The following is a 27404-nucleotide window of genomic DNA, read 5'->3' on the forward strand; positions in this document are numbered from 1 at the left end:
CTGATCCCCGCTGTCCACAGATGCAATAAGGAACAACCCTCGGACATAGGTGTATAATCAAAAGCCAATTCAAAAAGAGCCTTCTGTAAATGCCAACTCGATCCAGGCATATGCACGCTTCGCTTGAAGCCCTGGCCGAGTCCTGCCGACTGCAATGGGGTGGCTCATGCGTTTGAAGAGGAATAGGTGCATGCCCGCGGGAGAGGTGAAGGTCGAAGAATAAAAAAAAAACAACCAAGAGAGAATATAATTTTGTGTTGCTTTTCTTTAAGCAGGGACACACAAACTCACCGCCGGGGGAAGGTAAGGTCCTTTCTGTTTGCCTTGTGCCAGCCCGTTCCCGAGGTGCTCTCAGGCGCCCCACACATTTAGCCTGGAGGCCCATGGGGGCCGCGAGGGCTACGGGATCCCTGAGACAGAGAGAGGGGATGCGGCACTGATCCCGGTCTCTCTGGGCTTTGCCTTATTGCGGGTCTCTGCCGGGAGCTGGGGAAAAGGAAAGTGCTTCAGGCACTTGGTAGACCACGAGCTGAGCTCTTCAGTCGGCGGTGCAAAATGCCACAGATACAGGGACTTCAATACGATCAACGTGGCAGCCCAGGTCCCTCCGTACTCGAGAGAGTGGTGGTCAAGCAGAAATCCACTGATGCCCACTGGAAGACGAACTGCTCTGTTGTCAACTCAAAAGGGAGCCCCAACAGTACACTGTGGCTCAAGTGACGCGTGGATACACCGTGAGCTCTCGGTTGTAGACTCTGTGTTGGAGATGATTTAATTTATGCTGGAATTCATCAGCATCCGTCTAAAAGGCTTCAGCAGCATAGCAACAAGCTTGTTAATTACTAAGCAATTATTTCGCTCAACTTTTAGACCGAGGGGATACCCAAAATATCCGCATCTGTTTCATTTTGATTTCTTATTGTTCCTTCCGTGCTGTAGCTGAGGTTATTTTACAGCAGCTGTCAGTCAGAGCAGTAACAACTTCCACAGCAGCAGCTCCCATTTGGCAAGCTCCCTATATAGAAAGTGCTGTGATGGAGTGGAAGGGGTTTCTTTCTCTTTCTTAATATCATCTTCCCCTAGGACAGAGTACCTTGCCCTCTCCAGCAGAACGCGCTTGGATCACACTGCAGAGTTTCTGACTGCTGCTTTTAAAAAGGTGTATATCTGCTTGTTTCTATCAACACATTTCAGCTCCTCTGGCATGCTGTCTTTGCAGCTCTAACAGAGACACTCCACACGTAATAGGGTCACGCAGTGATCCTCACGCTCCATTCCATCCCCATCACCATGTTAAATTGAAACAATGTGTGTGCGCCGGATTTCTGCAGTGCAGGGAAGCCGGAGCATCTACAAGTTTTGTGATGCGATGAAACTAATGATTTGGATTTTATTTCCCTGGTACCACATTCAGCTGGTGAGCTCTTGAAAACACACCTTACCTCGTTTTCTCTCTGTCTCTTTACCTCTCAAGAGCTTTCACCAACAGATCTACTTTCATGCTGGGAAAAAAAAAAAAAAGAAAAAAAAAGTAATTCTATCAGTAATTTATGGAAATTAGAAAACTGATTAGCATAAAGCTTCTACTCGTGATAGTGGGGTTACAAAAGTGGGTTGATAGGTAAAAATGATCTCCTTAGTGATAATTAACTTTGATCTCTTAAATAACTGTTAACTTTCATAAAGAAGGAGAGTACGAATGACATTTGCATCACGGCAACTGTAAAAAGGCAGAACATAACTTTCAGTGGAGATTACATGATAAGCTCTGTTCTCAGAGAAAATACACTCATTTCAAAGCAAAATGACATGAATTGTCAAGGACTGCTGGGTTTGTTCTTCTATCCTGTGCTAACCTGAGTGCACTGAGATGAGACACGGCATATGCTTGTGTGAACAGCTCTGTACACCCATGTAAACGATATGTATTTATCTACAAGGAAATGACAATGCATGCTCTGCTTAGCACTGCTGCGAGACCGTTCATCCAAGGACTTCCAAGTACTTTATAAACATTAATTCATTCTGACTATGTGACTGCGAGGTAAGTAAATATTAGTCTTATCGCAATATTATTGGGAAATGGAGAGACACAGCAGCTAAGAGACGAACTCAAGGTCGGTAGATGATAACTCGAACGCCTAGCTTCTGGTCCCGTGTGCAGGCACGGCCTCCCGCCAAAGCACACTGGAAGTCTGCTACGCGCTCCTCAGACTTTGCTTTGAGTACTATTTTGAGAACTTTCCCGTCAATACTTGTTTCTGAGCAATTTCACGGTGCCTGTTTGAGATCAGATAGTCTTACCACCTCTGTTTGACAAATGGGAAACTGAGGCAAAGTGGAAAAAAAAATCCAAAGTACCCACTAGATGTGACCATCCAGTCCGAGAAATCAAGGGTCCGGCAGTTTTAAGCAGCAGACCTCCCCCGAAGCTGCGGGTCCTAGTTTAAGCCAGAAGAGAAGCAGTTGTGTATTGAGTTTTACGGACTCATTAGAAACCAAGTCTTCAAGCAAAACTGAAGATGTAAAATCCCACTTGAACTTAACATACAAGCAAAGGAGATTTTCTGGCGCCCAGTATGCCAGACATTAGTTGTGAGTCGTCTTATGATGGACCTCATAATCTCATAAAGGTTTACACAGGTTGCTGGGGTTGAGATAAAGTAAGTGTAAACCAGAAGTGACACGCGAAGTGAAACGCGTATCCAGAAATGCACACACAGTCACATACAAGGAGGCTAAAAAATTTTAAGTAGGAAATTTAAAATAATATCTTAATAAATAAACCCTTCAAGCTGTGCAGGCTCCGAATTTTTCATGGAAATCATCTTAGAACCTCTCTTGCACACTTAAAGCTCCTGGCACTCTGAGTTGTTGCAAAGAAACCATTGCAACATCTCAATATCTTTCTTCACCAGCTCCTCCAGACACAGAGCACGCTGGCCACTCTCTGAATCATTTTATCCTGTCATCTCTCTTCCTTTGATATGCATGAAGTTAAAGGGAAATGGCAGTCTTCTAATTTCTATTTCCACCCAATGTCATGGGAGAGAGGAAGGAAAAAAAAATACCACTTTTTTAATGCAGCTTTTAAAATAGAAAAGCAAAAAAAAAAAATTTTTTTTACAGCACTTAATAGGCCTCCCTTGCAATTTAAAAACTGATTTTCAGGAGCTCATATATTCAAATCTCCAAAGTCTATTTGAAGGCACATCTGAAGGTGCACCCTGCAACCTGTGTGTAGCAAACTCTTTTGAATCTTGTCCTTGAAACAAAAATTAGTGCCCCATGGGAGCTCAGCAGTGTAGACAACCACTAACTGCAGAATGACTGAAAGCAGAGCTGAGAGTCCTTGCAGCTGGGAGGGAGAAGGGGATGAGAGAGCGAGGGAAGATGAGAAAAGCCTTCAGGAGCCATTTGGGAGACAGTCACTGGGAAGAAGAAAGAAAGACATGCACTAAAAACAACAGAAACACAGGTGGAAATGGCCTACTGGGAAATCAGGCTGTCAACAAACAAAAGCCGAAGGCCAGAAAGCAGTTTCAGTAGCAGCCCCTGCTAACAGGGCTTCAGTGTTCAGTAAATAAATTAGCAGCAGCTTTGACTGTTTGGAAATTAGTAGTGACATGATGAAAGAAGCAAATGACTTGCTTTTATCTGGAGTGGAAGCACTAAACTTCCAAAGAAATCCTTGCCTGTATTAGGAGAAGCTGAGATGCTTATATCAGCTTAGACTTGAACAACAATAATATCAGAAAAGTTTCATTTCGTTTACCAGAGGCTTAGAACTTCATTTGTAACTAATGAGACCCGTGTCCCTCTGGGCTGCTTCTGAGAGCATTTCTCCTTTGAATAGTTTAGCACTTTGGTGGTAAAAATAACATAGGTTAGGGAGACAGACAAACAGACCGATAGACACCTAGATGTCTGAAAAAAAGAAGTCGAGTTGGGACATTAGATCAACTCCTCAATTATTGCAAACCGGGAAAACTCCTTTGGGAGAAACTCCAGTGATTTACTTCTGTTGAGAATCTGGTCCTGTTTAATTAAATGGGAACTAAATGAGGGGCTGAATAGTGAGCACTTCAGCATGCGCTTAAAAATTCAGCTTGTGCCAAAGCCCTATTGATTCTGTTGAGCTACAATTTGCTTAAGCACTCCTCCCCAGCAAGAGTTCCTGCCGGATCAGGGCCTCACTTACTGGAGTTGAATGTTTATTGTGTCAAAGGTATTAAGAAGGGGCTCTTTTCCCACATCCTCATGGCTTAGAAAGATGGTTGGGTAAGGAGTAACATCGCAGCCTCCAAAGAGAGCAAATATTTGTGTAAGCTGTGCCGAGCGCGCTTGAGATGGCAACAGGTCCAGGAGGCGAGCCTGCACTCCAAGTGGAAAGGAGGGGTAGTCCTTTGATCTGGTGAGTCCGTTCCACTGCCCCAGTGCGTGTCAGTCCACGTAAAACTTGAAATATGAACTTTAGCACGGACAGCCCAAGGCTGTGTCCACACTGCCTCTGACAAACGACAACAGCCTCAGCTGTATCTGTTATCCATCAGTTTGGGAGCTGGAACTGGTATGTGATAACACCATGAAATACCAGATCTAAAGGATCACAGATTTGCTAAATTGCTTGGGTATTGAATCTGCCCTTCACGGCAGCATTAGTTTTGTCTCCCCCAAAATACCTGGCTGTTCTGAGATTCAGCTGTCAGCTAAGAGCCTCAGCCCAGCTCTCCGGGCAGACTCTGAGTGTTTTCAGCTGAGATGTGTCACAATTTCTCATTCACACGCCAATGCCAGTGAGGCAGGATCTCCTTCCACTGTGCCTGGTCAGCTCTTACCACCATGAGAGGTGAATTAGCCAGCATGCCTCTAGACAAAATGGCCAGTAAGTAGTGGCATCCCTCAGGCATCAGTACTGGGACCGGTACTGCTTAATGTCTTTATTAACAACCTGACGACGGGATGGAGCGTGCTCTCAGCAAGCTGGTAGATGACACCAAATAGCGGGATATGCCAGATGGCAGGGCTACCCTTCGGAGTGACCTGGACAGGCTGGAGAAATGGTCTGGCAGAAACCTCATGAGGTTCAGCAAAACCAAACGTAAAGTCTTGCTACCTGGGATGAAGTAGCCTTACGCCACAAGACAGACTGCAGGCTGACTCTGTAGGAGGCAGCAAAGAAAGCCAACCACATCCCGGGCTGCATCAGCAAGAGATCAGCCAGCAGGTCTAGGGACGTGCTCCTCTCTGTTCGGCACTTGTGAGACCACATCTGTAGTGCTGTGTTCAGTTTGGGGTTCCCAACAACAGAGGCACGGACATACTGGCGTGAATCTCAGAGGGGCCACAAGTTTGGTTGAGCACTGGAGCTGAGAAACTGAGGGAGCTGGATTTGCGCAGACTGGAGAAGAGAAGATGAAGGGGGAGCCTGCACTGCTGCCTGCAACGGCCTGATACAGAGAAGAGAGAGTCAGATGCCTCTTGGAGGTGTGCAGCAATAAGATAGGAGGCAATAGACGCAAATTGGAACAATAGAAGGAATATCAAATACAGGGAAGAGTGGGGGTTTTGACCATGAAAGTGATCAAATATGGGAGCAGGTTGCCCAGAGAACTTGTGTAGTCCCCACCATTGGGGGTGCTCAAGGCTTTGTTGGACGCAGCCCTGAGCAACCTGATCTGACAGAACCTGCTTCCAGCAGGGGCTTGGATCAGATGACCTCTGTCGCCTCTTCCAACCTAAATTATCCCACAATTCTATGGAAACAAAACCTGACGGAAATGGTGAAGATTATGTGGAACCATGTAATAAGTGGTACAGCTCTGTGAATGGAAGCTCAGGCCCAATTATACTGAGAATGTAATTAATTAAGGCAGACATAATATATCTGGATTTTTAGTAAATTGTTAGTTTAGTGCTACACATGAACTCAATAGGAAAGCTGGAGTTGCATAGCCTGCATAATAATACAATAAGGTAGACAAAAATCTATCCAACAGCTAGGAACCAATGAGTTATCATCAATGGTTTTATGTCAAAAGAGAGAGAAGTATCAATTGGTCTCCCACAGGGATTGATACCGGAGCCGGTATTAATCGATATACTCATTAACAGCCCAGAGAAGAATGTAAATTCAACAACCGCTGGAGAATCGGGAGAAGAGTCAAAGGAACAGTGGGGATATGGCGAAGTAGGCGCCATATAGGAAATAGAACTGTAGTCAAACGACGTGTAGATTTCATCAGATGAATGAGCAACACCTAATATTTTGCATATTCAGGGAAGAATTTTACAGAAGACACACACAAAATGCAGTGGGGTTAGGGCCTAAAACCACCTCTTCTAAAAAGCCCCAGGTGAACCAACTGCTGGTTTCTCACACCGTTGCAAAGGCATGAGGCAGTGTATGAGTTTTGATCCATTAAAAGTTCCGCAAGGCAATGTGTTAAATTGCCACTTAGCGATGTGCTTGGCGTCAGGTGTGAAATACCATAGCCAAATGTCACACGATATTTTGATTAAGAAGGAAGATTAGGAGACAGTCACTAAAATTCTGCGAAGACTGGATTCAAACCCAGCCTACGTGCTTCGCTCTGACTTTGATTAAAGAGATTAAAATATTTAAGCGTGTGGCAGATGAAAACTGTACTAATGATGATAATGGGACAAGATTTGACTTGCTATGGTGTGGTATGGAGGCTGATACATGTAATGCTTTTTTCCCCCATGTTTTCCTACATCTTCTCCAATCTTAGTCCTGGGATTTTAATGCATGCATATATATATGCACATATATATAAAGTTGCTTGAAGATCATGTTGCTTGGTGAAGGTGTGAATGAGCTGACCCACAGATATTAAACCCGAACAAATTGCCATATTCATCTAAAATGCCTTCCGTGTCACATAGGTCGGAGTATTTCCCTGCATGGGTATCTCAATTTTGGGGTTTTGGAGAACATAGTAAAAATTTATTCCGGATTTTCAGCCCTCATCTGCTGGAGAATGCATGACATCCCTCGGCCATATGTTGATAGTGGGTTTATATATTCTCAATCTGAATTGGCTGTTGTAGCCTGCTCGCATCAGAAATATTTTTCCTCACATAGCTACCCAGTGGTACCATTTAACTCCATGTTACATTATCACTATCATTTTTATAAAATATGCTTATAAACTAGGAACTTATATGACTCCCGTTTAAGCCCATGAAAACTCCCATGGACATTAATGCAAGCAGGACCTGAAATTTATTCATCGAAAACGAGAACTGTGTGATGGAAAATAAGAAATCTTTTAAGCCACAGTTCTTAAGGGTATGTTGCATGGTGTTTACTGTTCAACACATCAGAGCCTCATGGCCATATTAGCTGTATGAATGGGATAAGATTACTTGGGCAATTTTCCTCTACATTAGAAACAAATCGTGGCTAAACCTCTGCTGGCTCCGTACATTTTAAATTCCCATTTTCTCTCACTAGAACAGAAAAATAAATACATAGATAGCTGACCAAACTTAGAAAGTGTTCAAAGCAATCAAGCGCAAATTCCCTCCTGTTAAAATGTGAACAAAACAGAAAACCTTTGACTGAGAGGTAACTTCAGAGATAAGTAGTTAGATAGATGCTATAGACAACAAGACACAAACAAATTAAATCTATTCCACTGAAACAGTGATATAATTTCCCTCCAGAGACTATCTAAGACTGACAAAATAAACAAAGAAATAACATGTTTCTTAACTTGTGAAATGTGACAGTCAATGGCAGATAGCAAAACAAAACTAAACAGTGCTAGAAGTTCCTAGCACAAACATGCTGTTCAGAGACGACGCAGCTCTATTTTTCTGTGCCTGCGACCTCCTAATAACTGCACTTTTTCACACCTCCCTCCTCGGAGGTTTTTCATCCTCTTTCCAGGATGGTCCTCCTGTTTAAGACACCCGCTACGTGTTTATTTTGAGGGACAGACTGATGGTGGAAATTAGCACGTCTGGGAAAGGCAGAGCTGTTAGTCTGGGGCTGTAACGACGCCTCTGAAGGCTCTTTGCCCAACCAAGCGTGCAGGGACATGCCTCCGTTTGGCTTTGATGGCAGATAAGCCCTTGCTAAATGTTGAGCACATACTGCAGGGCTTTGAAGGCACACGGTTGGACATCAGTGTTCATTTTAAAGTGTCACAGATCTGGGGCCAAAGAAGGGGGTCTTGGTCTACGACCCGCCTGGGCATCAGGAAATACTGACAAGTGAGTTTTTAGGCTTTTCACGACGACAGAAACCTTTTTTAGGTTTCAGGTCAGTTCTGAGACTTCTGTATCAGGACTTGTGCTCCCTAGCATAACCCAATGACTTCACAAGTCCAAAAGAAGTATCCTCAAAAAGAGAGAGTAAGAAAAACTTCAGGCACTATTGAGATGGCCATACTATAAATGCAGGCTCTAAAGATAGAAGCAAAAGCATGAGCATGCCAAAGTGCAGCACGGGGCTAATTTTCGTGTTACTCATAGCAATCATTTTTCCATGAACAATCTGTATATGTCACTTACAAATATCTCATTTATTCCCCATCCTTCATATGCACATAATAATCCTTTCACTTTATTTTAGTTGATAGTTTGCCTTTAAAATGTCAGGTCTTTTCCCCTCTAAGTTGCAAATTGCTTCTGTACCTAAAAGTTTATAACCGAAAATATCTCAGCTCAGAGCTGCACAGGGGCTGGTGATGGAAAACGGATCCCTTCACCCCAGCACACGGTCAGAAACCAGCCCAGGTCTCCAACTGCCATCTCCTAGTAACTGAAGGTGGGGTTCATCTCCAGAAGTCTAACTTTAAACGTCTGATTTAAGCAGCTTCCTTGCTAGCCACTTTGCAGGCACAGCTCCAAAGGGCAGCTCAGCTGGCTCACATTCCCCAATACCTTTATTTTGACCCAAATGACTTGCCAAGGTCCCACAGGAGGATCTTGTGAAGCAAGACTATCCCCTGACTCCTAGCACTGGACCATCTCTCCTCTCACTACTGCTTGAAAAGTCTAGTGGGGAATCTGGTCTCTGAATGGCCAAAACCACAAAGTCGCCTTAAGAAGGTATTTTGGGCATAAAACGAAAAGACAGAACATGAAATATGAAGCAATGTAGAAGCCACCACACTGGTGGAAGGAAGGTGAGAGTGAAGGCAGCAGGTTCACTGCCTGTTTCTGAACAGCATTTTGTGGGTGATTGGGGGTCCAAGCTACGTTTAAAGGGCCAAAGATGGGCTGTTGAGCAGTATGAAAGATGTGGCATGTTTTCAATCAAAAGTTTTATGATAAAGCTGCATGGTGGTCTCTCGGAAATTATGAGGTTTGAAAGCGGTGCAGCTTTCTTAAAAGTTTTGGGGCCGTGGCAGCGCAGGCCAGCTTTGCTATCAAAGAACACTCTTTTCACCGTTCTCAAGAGAGCGACTCCTATCAGCCAGCCTTTGCTTGCAAAAACAATAATGAAAAACACACAACATGAAACAGAACAGCCACTCAGTAAATCACGTTTTGGACTGATATTTCAAGGGTGCTGAGTCCAAGCTGCTTCCACAGACTTCAGCGGAGCAATCTGGGTTGGCAGCATTCTGGGAGCCCCTGGCACCCGGGGCTGTTTCTTCTGACACTGAAGAGCATCCACGGTACTTTTTAACTAGCTTTGCTGAGTGCTTTCTGCGGCCCGTCTATTTCCATGTTAAATAATAATTGTGAATTACATAACGCCACATGCCTTTCCACCCCTCATCTGATAACAATAACAAGCTCTGTATCTTCGAGACGTGCACATTTATGTTGGCACTACTGGAAATACTGACGCGAACTGAGTCTCTTCTGTGTTCTCAAAGACTAACAAACACCATTCATTTCCGACAGATTAGTTTCAACCTAACAAGCTTTTTGTTGAGCCCCAAAGAATATTTCATTTGTTTAGATAATGCTGATTGCTCACTTATGGGCAGCAACTCATTCAGTAAGAAACAGACTGTTATAGCTCAGTATTTTTTAAAAGAGGGAGAAAAAAAGTCAGACAGCAACTTGGAGATGGTATTTAATGCTCAAAAGACAGCACGTCATTATGATAAGCGGATCTATTGCTGTGAATAATGGAGAGGGTTTAATCACACAGTGGTACAGATACACTTAGAATAAATATTTAACAGCGTGTTTTGCAAAGCTGAAGCATGTTCTGACCCCCCCAGTCCAATGATTTGTGCTTGGTGCCATCACGGCACAGAATGTGTATTGCATCAGTATGCCAGGAGCGACCATGCGTAGGGGTTACTGCAGAATATACGAGATTCGTGCAATAAGGTGGGCAGAGTTATTTCCTGATGGAAGCAGCCAAGGGGCTATCCGCCTGCGTGGCCACGATCCTGCCACATCACGACAGAGCATGTCCACCCCTCTCCACCTCTCCGGCCTGCCCACACGCTCACCTTTTGGGTCAGGTTTGCAAAGCTCATGCCAAGAGGATGGCAAGAAGCCAGCCTACGATGTGCTAGGGGCAGGCATGCCACCCTCCTGGGAGAAACGCTCAGCCAAGTTGCAGGGAAGGGTCCAGAGAGAGGAGAAAAAGAGGCATTTGCTGCACTTTCTCTGCTCCAGCAACTCCTGTGCCAGATGTATTGGTCACGGGCCAGTCAGCTGCGTTTAGCTGATGGGACCGAGCAGCCAGAGAGAAGCTGCTGGGAGTATGGGGCTGCCAGCGCTGCAGAGATGAGGAGTATTATGGGCTCCAAAGGCCCGTTAGCCCCCCAGTAAATCTGTCTGGTGTTTACCCCTTCCCTCTCCTGCATCTTGAGTTTCCTCTTACTGGAGGCTCGGGTACTCAGCTATAATAACAGCATGATGGGCTTACAGAAAATATGTACATTATCCACGGAGGTCTTATTACAATGGCGCTTAACGACCCATAAGATTTAGTAAACACACAAACTCATTTTGTATGGAAAAAATGGAACTGGAAATTGGACTCAAATGGAAACCTCAATGGGAAATTTATTTATGAGTGAGGAAAGCATGGGTGCAAAGGAGAGGAGCTGGGCTAGCATACAACTGGGAACAGAGGGTGGTCACAAAGGAAAAGAAAGAGATAATTAAAAAAATAACTGAGAAAAACAGAAGTGAAAAAAAAAAACAGTGAGAGAGTTTATCCTATTTTCTGCAAGGTCTACTTTTTTAAAGGGTGGGCATTACTGCTGCTAACACAAGGATTAGGTTTCCCTGAGCTAGAAAAACATTTGGACTTTTTTTTTCCCTTTTTATTAATCATCGGTGGTGTGGGGAGGGGGAAACCCCCTGAGAATTCAATGACAGGAAAAAAAAATGGTTTGTGAAGTCAGACTCGGTTTGCGTACCTAAAAAGCAATATGATTGATTTGCAAAAACCTCTAGCTTCACAAAGTTCTTCCATCTCTAATGAGAACTAACAGCATTTTTGTCCAGCTTCCCTGCAAAATATTGTTCTAGTGCTGAATCCATCAACAAAAATGGCTAAGCATTAGCTTTCTTAATGGTCTCTGTTTTCGCTTGCCAGCAACTGCAGATGGAGAGGGCTAAGCAGTGCCGGGTCTGACGCGTACTGGCCTGTTGCAGATCTCAGCTGCATTTTGCTATACTAGAAATAAGATCGAATAGTGGCTTTTCAGTATATTCTGAACACAGCTCGTTTTAAAATCCCAGGGTGTTCCTAGCTCTGGTAAGGCACAAGTGCCTAATCCTTGCACGACTGAATTAATGGAAATTGAATTAATGTAAATTGAACAGAATTCACACAGGTGAATTCTGTGATGAAGTGTAATAAACAAAGAAAGGAAAAAGTAAAGGAGGCGGCTATGGTAAGAGGGCTGTGTTCAGTACCGACAGCAGATTTTTTTTTTTTTTTAATTTTTTATGTATATATTTTTTTTCATCTTTTTTATCTGTCTCTGTCCTTTGAGCGTGTCATGACAAAATACCCTCATCTCCACCTGCCTGCAAGAAAATACAACCTTCTCCCTCCCTCTCCCTGACTGCTAGTGTTCCTCCACAGCACACACAAGGTGATCTCAGCACAGAAGGCATAGTTAGTCCCAGCGAGTAACCGAAATAGGCTGCAGTGTCTGTGTTTCTTACGGTCTGCGATGCACCTCCTTGGTCATCAGACGCCTTGTCTGCAAACTCTTTCACCCCTCTCTTTGAAGAGGAGCGGGATACAGCAACACTAGTCTCCCAACCAAGCCTCCAGATGAATTTGTTATTTCCCAACTTTCAACCTCAGCAGGAGCAGCCAGAAGTAGTCTGATCACAGAACCCTGTTTTCATAAGGTTTTTCTGCTCTACTTTGAAAACCCTTGAGATTAAGACACTTTAGATCAAACTTGAAGAAGCAAAAGCCTGGGGACTGATCTGAATTTGTGTGAACTTCTGGGACCTTGTGAAATCTGCATGTTCAGCCACAGCCCTGTTAATTTTCCATTTAACTGTGGGCTAAATAAACTTGACCATGCGCCGGGACTCCATTTTTTTTCCCAAAACTACGTAATGGTCAACCAGTGACGGCTGGGCGGCTGAGACTGGAAGAATTAATTTAATCTGAGAACAAGAAACAGTAATTCTAACATCTGCTTCCAGTAAACAGAGAGATTAATAAATATCCCTCAAGGACTAATATCTAAGCATCCTTCTTTCACCTTTACCAATGAGGTCTCAGACCAAGAAATCCTAATAGTAACCTCCACAGGATTTATTATCTGCTTGTCATGAGAGAAAGGTGTTTCATGAAAAAAACTCCTTTCACACATTCAACAACTTCTGGATTATAAAACAAAAGAGGAGGGAGGGAAATACGTTTGAAATGTCAATTACAGGAGGTTCGCTGTAATAGCACTCCTTGTAGAAGTCGCTCATGTTTTGCAGCCTGCAGTAGTCTGCTCAGGTATTTTTGCAGGCCTTGAAGAACTTTACACTGATGAGGTAGTCACAAAAAGACACCTTTCAACAGTGAAACGCCCCAGAAAGCAAGGGGCTTGTAAGGAAGTGAAAGTGGAATTACGCTAAAGACACATGACATACAACAACTGGCACCGTGTCCGTTAGACGCAAATAAAAGACAATGAGTGGTGCAATGACAGTTGCCAGAATTACAGAACTGAACTTCATACCAGCGTAGCTCCTGTTGTTGCATTCGTGGGAAACCTAAATAGAACAACACATCTTAGAAAGTCTCATTATGCCAACGTGGATTTAGGAATTTGCAACATGTTTGGTACGCGTAGCACGGGGGTTTGATATAAAGGATTCAGCATCACTCGTTTGGAATGACCTTCAAAGCCTACCAGTGACGGGCACTGTGTCTTCTGCAAATGGATGCTGTTAAAGTAAACTTCATACCAGTGAAACTAATGGCACCGCTGTGCGTTTGATGGGAGCTTTTGAACTTGTGTAACACCAGACAGTTAAGCACAGAGAAGGATACAGATGGATTTCCACATTTCTGCTACTAAAATATGCAGCCAGATTTGTTGTTTGCCATACTAAGCCAAAAAGTAAAGTACATTTTCAATGCTCAGCAGAACAACATCCGTAACAAAAAGCAGCATGGAAGTTTGAAAATGCATATAAAAGAGTTGATAATTGTCATAAGAAAGCAAAAATCCAAGAAACAATTTACTGGGAATCAAAGCTAGTGTTATTATAGTATCACTGACATCTCCTGCACTGAAGTTCTCTAGCAGTTATGGCATGCCAAATTAATATGCTAATATTACGTTCATTATTAGATGACTACTAGGGTAGGAAACATTCAAGTCTTGACAACGTATTGCGGGAAACACTTTAACAACAAAATATTGCATTTTGATATTAAACGCGCCATATAAAATGTATAGATCTTTTGAATGTCACATCTGCCCGACTTTCATTTTTTTCAGTCAAATCCTTAAAGAATTTTTAAGAGTTTATGATGAACGTACTTTTATACCCGTTGTTTGTGTAAATCCACACTGGTAAAAATAGCACCTGCTCTAGAGAAAGACAACCACCTGCTCACCAACCTTTAGAACAAGCTATATAGTAATAGGAGCCAAAAGTTGTTATTCGTTGTTTGAAGTCTTCCTTCTCGACCCCCAATTGTTCAGTATCGGACTAAAGGAGTTCCTGAAACATTGATAAGAAGCTGAAAATCATACCCTAATTTACAGCGAATTGTGCTAAAATCCACATTGATAGACAGTGTGCTGTAGATCTTCATAGTTGCTGAAATGTATGCCTAGTGGTTGGTACCTATCAAAAGGAAAATTAGAATAAATGAATATTTAGATATTTAAATTTTCTACAATATGTCTGAAGTGCAATTTCAAAGCATTAGCATCAGATTTGAGAAACCAGTGCTCAATTGGTTACAAACTCCTTGCTGAAGTTTCACAGGCCTCCCTTCTCCCCACCTTCCACTCGTTAGCGATCGGAACAGCTTTTACAGGCAATAGAGTAATTGTAACGAAACACGGGCCGCACTGCCTGCTGCTCCCTGCGTTTCTAAGAATCCCCTTTGCCTGACCTTTAGTAGCCAGTAAAGCACGGTGGAAAGGAGACAAAGGGAAGCAGTCCTGAGTTGTAGAGAAGAAAGAGGATATTGAATATGCCGCATTGCTTTCTCCGGAGGGCTAAATGTCAGAGGCATGTGCAAGAGTCAATACTTTCTTTAATACGGGTATACTTTTTGTAGAGGTAACTAAATCTGCCCATTGCACAAACATGTGTGCGAGTCATATATACATATATGTACGTTTGTGCATATTTTCCATATATACGTATACGTATGTGCGCGTATCTCGGTTTAACAGGAAGGGCACACTGAATTCAAAGTCCCGGTACAACCACGCATGAGAGGCTCTCTTCTGCGCAGCAGAATTAAACAAGGTGTCCTCGGGAGCTGGCAACCTGAGCGTGGCAGAACCTAAATATCCACCTGCGTTTAACAGTTTCTCAATATCATGATAAACTGGATTAGCTGCCACAAAATCCCCCTAGGCTCCGCTAAAAAAATAAAAGAACAAAAGAAACAAGAAAGAGTGATCATCAGTAAAGAGAAGAAATCAAATTTCACACTGAATACTTTTCGCTGCTTATCTTATAAAATTATTATTATTTGCCATCTTAGTTACTCCTATTCATCAGGGTGATGTGTGCAGATTGTGAGAACGCCAAACATTTGCCGAAAAGTGACGAGTAAGCAAAAAAAGAGCTGCTCTTTAAACCCTTCACAGTTTATAGCCACATTTACATAACATTAAATAAGTCAACAAAGGCATCATTAGCTCCCATTAAAATATGAGCGAAGAAATTTAAACGAACAAGACAAGCTAATTGGTAAGTAATGTTGTGTATCAAAAATTATGACTATAAGATTCCAAAGTTAATGAGAAGCCCTACAATTGTGTTTACTAAATGTTTAAAAATTAAATTAAAGGTGAACATGGAGAGCCAGAAAACTTTTCTGGCTGTCATTCGGGCTGACTGAGGATTGTGAAGGTTACCACGGCTCCTTCACAGGGCTTGAGAGCCCCCGGAGCCCCCAGCACATCACTTGATCCCTGTCCCTCAGGCAGATTAGGGCTGTCGTCGCTGAGCAGCGCGATTTCCCACCGAACCAGCAATGTGAGCTGTGACGCCCAGTAGAAAGATTAGGTACGAGCCCTCTGAGAGCCGGCTCCTGCAGGTGTGTGAAACCGGATCAAAGTACCAGTCCCTCTCCTCTTGCCTGCCCGGTGAGTTTGCTCAGGAGTTTCAGAGGGAGGCAGCAAAGGCGACTGATGAAGGGACCCCCCTCACCGCCAGGCAGCGTGACGGCCACACGCCTGCTTCTGCTGCCAGGGCTGGGTCGGACCCGCACCCAGCCAGCTCTGCCATCGCCACATCCAGCACGTGGCAAACGGAGCCAAGCCCTTTCCTGCTGCTTTTGTCCGTATCCACGGAGTGGCCGGGACCCTTCTACCCTTTCGGAGCTGCAGGCCACTAGCAGCTCGTGCTGACAGACAAGAGTTGCCTTTCGCCAGTCTTTAGTCCATGAAGCTCCATCAATTTACTGACTAGAAGTTGAAAACCACTACTGAGTTTGCTTTTATCTTTATCCCTACTAAAAACCCTCTTCAATTGCTGCATTTCAGCTGCGTTCTACTCCCTTCCAAAAGACAGAAACCACGGAGTGCAGATATAATCCTGCAGTGCCATTAATGAGCGTAATTATAGTGCCACATTACACTGTCCCTCTTGCTAATTGGTCATTCATTTGCCATTGTGCATGAAATCACAGGTGTTATTGCCTTCACGATGCTTATCTGAATTTGCCACATAGAACCAATTCCCTTCTGCTTCATTTCTCAGTCCAGCGGGATCAGTGTGTGTTTAAAAGGGGAGGACAGGACTATCTCATGTTCTACCTCATGTGCCCAGATGTGTGGGAATGGCTTTCAGTAACACCGCGCAATTAGATCAGTATCAGATTCCCAAGTGCACAGAGCTGCTACAAATGCACCCATTGATCTTCTCCTACTGTGAAGTTTTGGAGATGCTGGCTGAAAGACTCTAAAGATTATTTTTAAAAAAATCTAATAGTAATTGCAATAGTAATTGTATTGTTTTAAATGGATGTGCTTGCACATTTGGCAGCGAGGGAAGTTTTGAAAGCAGCAAGAACCTCATCGTGTTGGAATGCAACTAACTGTTCCACCATAAGTCAACGCAACCTTATAAAACTTGTGAGACAAAGCCGACATTCACTCGTTCTGGACAGCAGCTTGCTACAAACTAGCTTTAACCAAATACTACGACTTCTGTGAATGTATGAACACGTGAAACCCCTGAATTCACACAACAGAGTTTTTGGTTCACTGAAAGACACAAAGTCTTGCAGGTATCTCATGGTGGTTCATAGATTTACAGTGACGGCGTTTTCTCTGCCATCTTGAAATCTCTCTTGATTTATTGCCCTTTCCACTAGTTTACATTCTTCCAATCAAGGAACAAAAACAAAACAGGGGGCATCAGTAAAAAGTCAGGTACCAAGCATTATGTATGCATCAAGGATATGTACAAGAAAAATTGTTCACAAGCAGTATGTCATCCTGAATCAGGAAAGTACTTCAGTAGGAGATTAACTCAAAGCATGTGCTCGTTTGCCACAGTGGAACTCAAGTACATGCTCAAATTCAGCTCTTTTTTATGTGTTCCCCTGAGTAGGGATAATTTCCTGATATAGGAAATACATGCTGATTTTTCTCCCTTAGGATAATTGAAAAACATTTATGTAAATTCCAGTTTGTTTCAGATATGGAGGGAAAAAGCAAACTGAAAATCAGATAACTGTTTTCTCTCACCAGTTCACCAGAAAATCTGCCCCATTCCATCACCAGGAAAAGCTTTTCCTTCATGCTCCGTTATGAGCAACCTAATGCAATTTCCAAGTTGGCTCTGCTTTGAGCGGGGGGAGAGGAGGGCTGGACCAGAGACCTCCAGATGTCCCCTCCAGCCTCAGCGATTCCCTGATTTTGCTTTGCGTTGGATACCCTACACATGACGATGACTTAAGTCACAACTAAACTCATTTCAGAAAAGCATGTTAAGGAGTAAGATGATAAATATATTAACACACGAATATATACAGCTTTGTTTGGATGAGAACTGGATATGGGATGGCATAACAAAGAGGGGGGGAGAAAGTAACTTTTACATTACCCAGCTGCTCTTACAATAATATACAGAAACTCTGTGAATCATTTCATGGTTTATTAAATGAAATTTTGTTTGCAACTGGTGAGTTAGGAAAATAAACGTCCATGTTTGTTTTCATTTTACTTTTCCTTGGTTTGTCCAGATCTTCACAGCCTCGTGTGCCAGCATTGTCCTCTGGGGCTCATTAAAAAGCCCAGTGTTTGCTACTCTGATTGTCCAGGGAAATCAGCAACAGATTGCCATTAACCCCATGAGGCTGAGAGCTCAAAATTCTTGATGCATTCCCTGTTGTGGGCAATAAGATCCATTGGAGCCATTGGAGCCAAAGGGTTAATTTTATCTCTCCTATAGCTGCTGTCAGACCTCCAGTAAAACAGTGTGTGACCACTACGGGGTACTGACCACTTAATACAGCAGTACCTGCCAAAATTGGCTTAAGACTGAGCGAGATCAAGAGGCAGAAAAATACCGTTTTTTCTAAAGCACATTGTATTACTGGTGTTTACTTACAATTCTCTCCTGGGTCACATGCTTATTCTTAGTGAAATGGTCTTGCTTCTTATAGACTCAGCTCCACAGGAGAAAGCAAGTTATAACCTTGTCTGAAGATGATATCCTTCCATTTGTTCACATTAAGTTATAAACTGTTGCAGATGGCGTTAGCAGAGACTACCAAGGGTATTTTTTAACCGAAAGACGTGTTCCCACTTCATTATTGCCGCCATTAATTCAAGTTTAAAAAAAAAAAAGCCACAAACATTTTTTTATTCTCTACCCGAAACACACAGAAATATGGTGTCAGCGTGCAACTGCCACAGTGCACGCAGCTGAGGGGACTCCGAGCCACGGGGTTACGTGTTTCTCCCAGGGAGTCGTCGTTTCCGTATCCAGTACTGACTGCTGAGGTGCCGGTAGCAGTGCAAGTCCCACAGCAGCGCCCAACGTGCCCATGTGCCTCAGCTGACACATCTCAGCGCTCCCGGGAGGCCTTTGGCTGTGTAGGTACAGAGCAGGCTGCGGGAAGGGGTGCTACGGGCTGTCCGGTCCGTGCTGAAAGTGGCTGGGATGCCACCATCAGGATCCAGCTTTGCTCTCCTCTGTACAGAGCCACGTGAGATCATTGGTAATGACACCGATAGCCCCGAGGACGCAGTGGCTGATTTTAGATATCAAATTGCCCTGGAGTTTTTCAAAACCCCTCTTGTGAGATAGCCACTGACATGGACTTCCATCCGGCCTCGTAGCCTGTTGTGTTGGCACTGGGACAAGGGCCGGGCAAACAACCCTTTGGCCAAACACAGCACGAACCAGGGGTCAGAGCTGGGCCGTGCCTGCTCCGTCTGTGCCGACTTAGTGGTCAGCTCTGCTTTTCCGTCCTTCTGCCCTTTCCCCACATCTGGACCTGGGGTGTAGCAACGCTTGCCAGGCTCCCATGTTCTGTGAAATCACAGTCCTTATGGGCTTCGTGGCATTTTGAGACCTGTACCTGGGAAGCGCCGCAGAAATGTAAAGCATCCCTATGGATGACCTTATCATTGGGAAAGGAATCTTAAATCCGATCCATTTGTGTGACTCCCGGAGAGCCACTGTTGCATTATTCATGACAGTCTCCTCTTCTTCAGAAAGCTAATATTACTTGCCTCCCCCCCTCCGCCCCCATACAGCATTCATAATATGAATTTTATATTCTGAACTAAACCACACAGCCCTTTGTAGTGGTCAGTAATAGGATTCCTACCCGTACTTAGCAGAGTCCACATCAGAGAGAGCACAATCAGCCACCCCAGGAGAAGCGTTCCCAAGATCTCCTCTTACAGGGCATTGTAAAAGTTATAAATAGATTACTCTCCCTCCCTTTGTACCTTCTGGCCCTTTCCCTACACCAAGGGAACATGTTTGTCACTAGGACACACAATACGCACTTAGATGTTTGACATCTCTGCCCTCATCAGATGCACCATACAGAATTTTTCGACGAGAGAGAAAATGCAAAATGTTTGGGATGCGATTACGAGTTTGAGAGCAGTTAAAAGAATGTTAAGAAGAATTAGCCATGGCAGCTTACTTGGTAGTTTGTTATGGCTCCCATTTTCTAATACATCATATTCTTTTATTCCCCTAATTACTTTTTTTGTGTGAAAGACAATTCCCAGGGAACGAACACTTCATTTCTTTGAACCACTGCCAACAATATGCACCACAATTGCTGAAAGCAAAAGAGAGGATCTGGCATATCTATTAGAGCTTTGCAAAGACATACTTTTTTTTTCGTTTTAACCTTGGTTTTCCCTTAATACCAGCACTGAATAAATGAATTACATTTCCTATTTCCCCCCCCTTTCCTCACAACTTCTATTTCTGTTTTCAGGTTGCTGTTTTTCCTTTTTTTTAAAAAGTCAAGTCTTGATGGGTAATTATTACATCTCATGCGTCTTCTGTCTCAGTCTTCTGTTAAAAAGTAGCAGCTAAGAAAACAAGTCTAAATTAACAATCTACTTTGTAGAAAGTGATTTTAAAGGCATTAGTACAGCACTCCTTCCACCTCACTCTCCACCCGCAGTGTCCTTCTAGATATCCTTTTAGCGCAAGCCATATTAGCTCACCTTGAGATGAATGAAACCCTTTATTCAAAGGCAAATCACACCCAAATCTTCACTGATCTCGAACATTTCTCTTCCACCTTCATATCTACAGCAGGGATGCAAACCAGCACGCCCACTTTCAAAACACAGACATTTTGGACCTTTATTTCTGTCTCCTTATTAATAAGAAAGGCACTTCCATCCATACTTCAGCAAGAATGGGTAACGAGTGCTAACAAAGTACTTTAGAAATACACAGCTTCCAGAAGGGATGCTGAACTTCTTGGTTTGGGTTTTATGCCCATTTCTACCTACTGGGAACTTAGATCTCCCCAGGTGTTCCTGGTGGAAAAGGGACGGCATCTGCAGCCCTCAGGGACTCCTCATTTCCCTGTGAAAATATCTGTGATTCTGGGTGTTGAAGTGGGTGATACGTGACCTTGATCCAATCTGACGAGTCCTATCTGTTCATCAAGCACAACCAGAAAAGACAATTCTAATCCTTTCCTAGAATTAGAGAGTTTCCAGGAGTTGTTTTTACTGAAAATGAGGGAAGTGAGCTGCCTGTTGATCACATATGACTTACTAATCATTTAGCAAATACTCATTTTTCCAGGCAAAACACAAGCTGCAGCCCGGCAAGAATTTTGCTTGTGGAAGTCCCACCGGGGGAGGTCTGTAGGAAAGGAATCAAGTGAATAACATTCAAATAAAGGACCGAAACTATTCCAGCTGAAATTTTACCCAGGAACTTGGGGGGTGGTTGTGTGGGAACTCTCATTACAATCTCAAACCAGCAACTACTGGGGAAAATGGAAGCTACTGTTTACTCAGAATGAGGGAGATCTTTGTGCCCACAGTCGTGTACTGAAAAAACTACTTAGCTGTTAGTTGATCTTACGGCATCCTGACGCTCTGGAAGATGGGGGCAGGGGGAGGGAGCTGACAAGCCTTTCGTAGTTCAGTATTGGTTCAACGCAGTGGTAAGCAAAGAAGTCATCGTGTCGTATATTTCTGGCTATTTCAGATCTCTAATTTGCGAACTTTGAATAAACGAGCTGGAGACACACTTGTTCCTGTATTTACTTCACAAGTAACTTTGCCATTGAACTTTGGTCTCTGCCTGCCTGAAGTAGATTACTACGAATATATACCCATAGACTGTATTTTCCATGCAACTAAAAACACTTGGATAGATACCAATAATGGTGTTTTACAATGTTCAGAAAAGAAAGTCTTGAGATTCCCACATTTCTTTCTTTTCCTCTATCTTATAACCTTAATGAGAGCCAAATATTGAAAGTCCGGCACTCAATTTGCAATGCAAATTAACTAACACGCTAATGACTTGATTTGTGCACACAAATACTATTTGTGTATTCACATTCTATTGTTTGAGCACATGCAAATGATGTGCACACCAATTCAGTAGCTGGATGGAGACTTCCTGGAAAATGAAGTCCTTAAATTCAATTGCTGTTGGCACAAACAGCAAAACAAAGCAACACAAACAACAATCTCTATGACTCTGGTGAGTATAAAGTGATACAAATCACTGTTCTCAGTTATGTTTTAGCAGAGATTCAACAGAATGCACTGCTCTCGTTTCCTTGATGCTGGGAACCAGATCCAACATAACCCTCAAAATAGCCCATCATTCTTTGCAGATTTGTGCATTTGCTATTTTTGGATCTTGAGGCTATTTTGAAAAAGACAGAACTGCTGGTGCCCATTCAGTCACGCCTTCAACAAATGTTTTCTTCACCACCACAACATATATGCTATTTATCTCTCTTACAGCAAATGTAAGTACCAGGGAGGTGTGTGAAAGCACTGGAGAAATCCCAGATTCTACAGTGCAATCCCTGCCAACCCCATCCAGGGTGATACTGAGCAGCCCAGTGGCTGCAATAAATTATGCCAGCTGGACAGAATCCTTTCTTGGTGTTCTGCCAGCTGAGACATGGCAGAAACTGGTTACTCTCCCCCACAGACAGTATTAACTCGAGGCTCAGAGGCAAAGACGTCTCTGTAGGGTGGGGAATGCCGTCCTCATATACCCATTCCCTGCTCCCAGGTGAGGTCTCAGCAACTTCTCGTTAGCCAGAGTCCAGCTCCTCTCGGGCCAAGTAAGCAACATAAAAAGCCCTGGGATCACATCTACGGACAGGCCTTTGGTTTTTAATTAGCTGGGGAAGAGGTCTAACAGGGTACCGGCCTGCTGCTGTAGAGAACAGCACCTTGGAAATGTTGGGAGCTCGCAAGAATTAAAAGCAGGAAACCAACAAGGATGAGAAGTTTCTCAGCAGAGAGCAAAAACCGTCACCTTAGACTCCTTGAGTTAGTATTTTATTTCTGGATTGAGTCGTATGTCTTTAATTCAAGTAGTGAAATATTTTACTCATCTTTTTATATGGATGAATTAAATTATTTTTGGCAAAAGATGTAAAATATGTTGGATAGCTTTGCACTGTTCTAACATATGTTGCCGCAATAATTCAGGCATTATGAAAAATGTTGTTAATACTATGGTATTGTCCTACTTACTACCAATTTAGTAAATTGTTCCAGAAATAGATTTTTTTTTTTTTCAGGAAAAGTCTTTAAATATGATGCCAAAAATGTGCATCTTCCATGGGATTCAGTCTTCAAGGAAATATATACCCATCTGAAATTGCCCGAGGACATTCTAAATCCATTGTTTGCCCATGTAAAATGTTTCCTTTTCATTAGCATGGGTTTTTCCCTTATCCCTTTTCATGAGAGAGAGAGAGAGAAAAAAGAAAAATAAAAAGATACAGGGCTCATTTCAAAATCCATGAAAGTTGGATACTCCCAAAATTCCAACAAGATTACAGAGAAATCTCATCTGGTAAATATTACGTTCTGTTTTTGTCTTTGCTTAAGCTTTTACACAACTTGACAGCTTGTGGTATTGTGCCACATTTCAAAGTTAAGGTTTACAAACATCTGGCTTGGGTTCAACATTCCTCTCCATACGGACCACAATGTTTCCAGCGTACATTGTTTGCCTGTACAGAGTGAGGTAGAAAATAAAAGTTTTCCTAGAGAATTATGGAAACCTCAACAAGCAAGCCCACTTTCATGAGTCATTGACAACAGCCTTGATTTTAGGGCATCTTCATAAAGAATAGCTTTTGTGCTCTTATGTGGACATTAATGTTGGGTGGGAACATTTTTTTCATCCATGAAAATAGTCACAGTTTTAGAAAAAAAAGTTGTACCCTCAATTGAGATGAACGTCTAATATGACAATTGCAAGTGGGAGACACAGTTCGGGCCAAGTGAAACATTTTGGCTCAAATGGTTTTAAATTATTAATTTAATTATTACTATTTTTTTAGGCATTGACTGACTTGCTTGTTTCAAAAAGTCAGAAAAAAATTATTTCTTAATTTGCAAAATACTGGAAGAAAGCATTTTGGTAATTTGGAACATTTAAAAAAATATCCAGTGATGAAAACTAACCCTCTTTCCAGCAAGAAAATAGAAGTTTCAATAAGTCCACATTCCTGACACTGCAGCTGTAACAATTTCATCAACATTTTTTGAATGTAGATGTAATATGAAAGCACACTAATGGAAATATATTTATTTCCCATAAGCTTGGTCTCTCCTGCTTTAGGTCAATGGATGGATTTTTCCTACTGCATCACTGAAATGGCCAAAATTCATTACATACCTAGGCCACTTGTACAACGCTACACAGCTCTAGAATTTGAGCGCCCCACTATCGTCATTGCCATGATTTGGTGAGCTTAAGTGCTGTTGTCCCCTTTTTCGTCGAGGGTAACCAAGGCACACACAAATATGTGTTTTTCTTCGAGTCATACAGGAAGCTTCTGACTGAGCAGAAAATAGCAGCTGGGTTTCCATATTTGTGAACCAGTGCTGGTGGTGCAGAGAGGAGGGATCTCGGGCTGCTTTCATCAACGAGAGCTCACCAATGAACAGGCTAGCCTGGGATTTGGCTTGTTTTTAATCTGAAATGAAGCTCCTAAAATTTCAAAATTGAAAATGTGGAAGGACACAGAGCATCCCAGCCTGAAGGACTCTGCAGGGCAATGAAACCTGCGTACCCCACGGACCCAAGGGCAGTCTCCCTGGTGGGGTGCTGTAGGGCTGAGGACCTCGGAAATCTCCCTAGGTGAGCTGACAGGTAATCAGGAGCTAAGTGAAACCAGTCAGTTTCCACTAAATTATGACACAACCTTTTTTAACTGGAGTTTTTCAGTATAGCCTTTCTCGTCCAAGGGACGGTGCCAGATTACCAGCTGTGAAGATCTCCAAACATTTGACCACCATCCTAGCTTACAGGGCAGCAATAGGTGTTGGATGAAAGGCAAAGCCGTGGAGGAGATTGTTAAGTGGCTAGTAAACAAGATTTGGATTTCAGATTCTTGGGTTTGGGAAGTCTCTAGACTGCAGACTGCTGGAAAAGACCACCGTATACACAGGCCGTTTCTTCAATTACACATTTCTTTGAAGGATGGAGCTTGGATTAACAGGGAACGGAGACCTCAAAGTTCCAGGTTTTATTCTCGTGCCTGTTACAAGTGCACTGTATGATCATTACAAAATTCCTTAACCTCTTAGAGCCTGTTTGCCGTCCTCTAGAACGGGATATTTTGACTTTAAACTTCAGAGGATTAACCTTTGTAAAATAATTTTACAGGCTTTGATAAAATTTGACATTAAAAAAAAAAAAAGGCAAAAATAAAAAATGCTTCCTTGCAAATTCAGCAGCATGCCTGTGCTGTCTGGGCACACAGATAGGGTTTGGGACAAGAGTTATATGTACTGTGGAAATAGTCATTCTTTATTCATTTTAAAAGGTCAACACAGCTTGCCAGCATATCACTGCTGCAGCTGTTGCAGAGCTTGTTATGGCATTAGGCTGACTCGGAATGATTTCCTTCCAAAGCGTTCTGGCACGGAGCACAACCCGACTCATACCCGAAGCGAGGAAACCATTACTGATGGTGCTGATGACAAGAAAGCATGCGGGATGGCCAAGCCAGGGATCCGCGCGGATTGGAAGCTGAAGAATGGAGGCGGGGGGGCGAGGAGGAGGCATGAACCCCTTCTATCGCTGACCTGGCAGTACTTTCTTTCCACCGCAAAACTAGCACACAATAGGCTGGAACACCTGCTACTAATTTGGGTGCGTGCAAGCGCTACCCATGCGAAATCTTTTGAGTTGTTCCTAGCTAACAATTTTGTTTTCTGATGGGAATGATCACAACAACTTACATGCTGTGCAGCCTTTGGCACCGTGTGACTGCGGGGCTTGGGCTGCTGATAGACAGGGAGCTAGTCTTTCTTTCTTCCTCTTTTATTTCTTTCTTCTTCTTCTTTTTTTTTTTTTTGATCTATGGGCGGAACCCCCATAATTGTCAGAGGGAATTTCATACACCCTCTGATGACAGATTGAATCCCTGCAAGAATGTATCATTAAAACAAAAACACAAAACAATTCAGGCTTCTAGCATTTCAAATGAGACTAAAGAGAAACCTCCCTAGAAGGTCTTTCTGAGGCATTGTTTTAGTGACATTACTCTGTCTCCCACTCTCAAGAGTGAGGAAAGAATATCTTCTCCAAAGGAGATTCTTCCTGCAGCCAAAACAACCCGCGTGCTGTCCCGGAGAGACCATCCTGAATGGTCCATTGTTCAAGCTCTCCCCATATGCAGATCTCCTATCTGGAAAAGCATCTGACAGCACCTCTGTGGATCACACTGCTTCTCCCGGTTCTGACTTTTTCAATGGACTACGCAAACTGCATACTGCAGTCCTGGCCCCATCTTCAAATCCGAGATTTTTAAGGGAGGAAGGGACCGTTGTGATTATCCAAACTGTTATCCAGCCTCACGTCCTGTATCGCACATCCCACAATTTACAGTCAGCGACCCAGGCACCTAGAGCAGGGCTTCAGGGAAAGCATGTCTTGGGGAGCTTCTCTGGGCAGGACTAACCCAACATAATCTAAGTTCAGCTCTCTAGAAGTAAACTATCTCGTCTAAATTACTCACTAAGTCTCCTCCAGCAGTCTGTGGAGAAAAGCAGGTACCTCTGCAAGGATTTCAACGTGCCTCAGGACAGACTGGCTGGACTGACTCTGAAGGTGTCTTTCTCACTGCTAAACTTTGTGGGATAATGGACAACTGGCTTCGTATGATCACAAATTTCTGAATGGCTAAACTGAGACCAGAGCCTCCCACATCTCATGGGAGCAGGTTCCAGCAGTGGGTCACCCTCACTGACAATATTTCATATCTGATGTCCATGCTGAAATTCCTTTCGCTGGGGTTTGCAGTGTACTTTGTGTGAAAAATTAAGGTAATCGCTGGTGTTAGAAAAAAAAGGAATTACATGGCTACCATTTAAAACTCCAGTAAGTGAAAAGGATCCACGGTTTAAGCCCAGATTAGCTGGCCTTACAGCCGCACTTGGATCTTCATGTTTGCTATACAAACACTTCCATTTTTGCTCCTTTATTACCTTGACACAAGAGCATATTGATATATAAGAGCACACTCCAAAAGCCTCCCCATTGCCATGAGTGACATAAAGCAGGGATCTCGGCAGACATTAGGCAGACCCACAGGCAGACGGAATTGGAAGCAAATCTTTCTACAACAACCTTAATTACACGTAAGAGCCAGATAAACAATACATCGCACACCTATTTACGTATATTGCAACTAACCATTAGTCGGTTGGCTATGAGAGATCACATCTTCACCTAGGTTATTTTTAATGAAAATTTCCTTTCAGCCATGAAAACCTCTGAGCCCATGCAAACGCTATAAACAGCTATACAGGATTACACGTGTGCACATGCTCGTGTGTATGGTCACACGGTGGATGTGTTTCAGATTTGGGAGAGGAACGCTAAATTCGTAAGCGCCTGTTTGCAGAATTCTCTTAACTGGGAAGGCTTTAATGCAAATACTGTAGTACATAGTGACAACAGGAGATCCTCTCAAATTCCCTCAGCAGAGAATTTGTTTCGTTTCTTCCACGATGATCTATACGACCGAAGTGCACAGTATTAAGTCAACCTTTCTGATGGGA

The 27404-nt window shown here is 43.1% G+C and overlaps 1 long non-coding RNA gene across 1 annotated transcript in view; it reads right to left on the reverse strand.

The window, feature by feature from the left end:
• Positions 1 to 747: 747 nt before the first annotated feature.
• The window catches only part of LOC128916208 (uncharacterized), a 93150-nt gene continuing 66493 nt past the window's right edge, over positions 748 to 27404 (reverse strand). The window contains exon 3 of the long non-coding RNA XR_008468876.1: positions 748 to 1502. This is a non-coding gene — a long non-coding RNA (uncharacterized LOC128916208). The remainder of the gene's footprint in view (positions 1503 to 27404) is intronic.

Source organism: Rissa tridactyla, chromosome 11 (genome assembly GCF_028500815.1).
Source record: "Rissa tridactyla isolate bRisTri1 chromosome 11, bRisTri1.patW.cur.20221130, whole genome shotgun sequence".
Classification (NCBI taxonomy): Eukaryota; Metazoa; Chordata; class Aves; order Charadriiformes; family Laridae; genus Rissa; species Rissa tridactyla.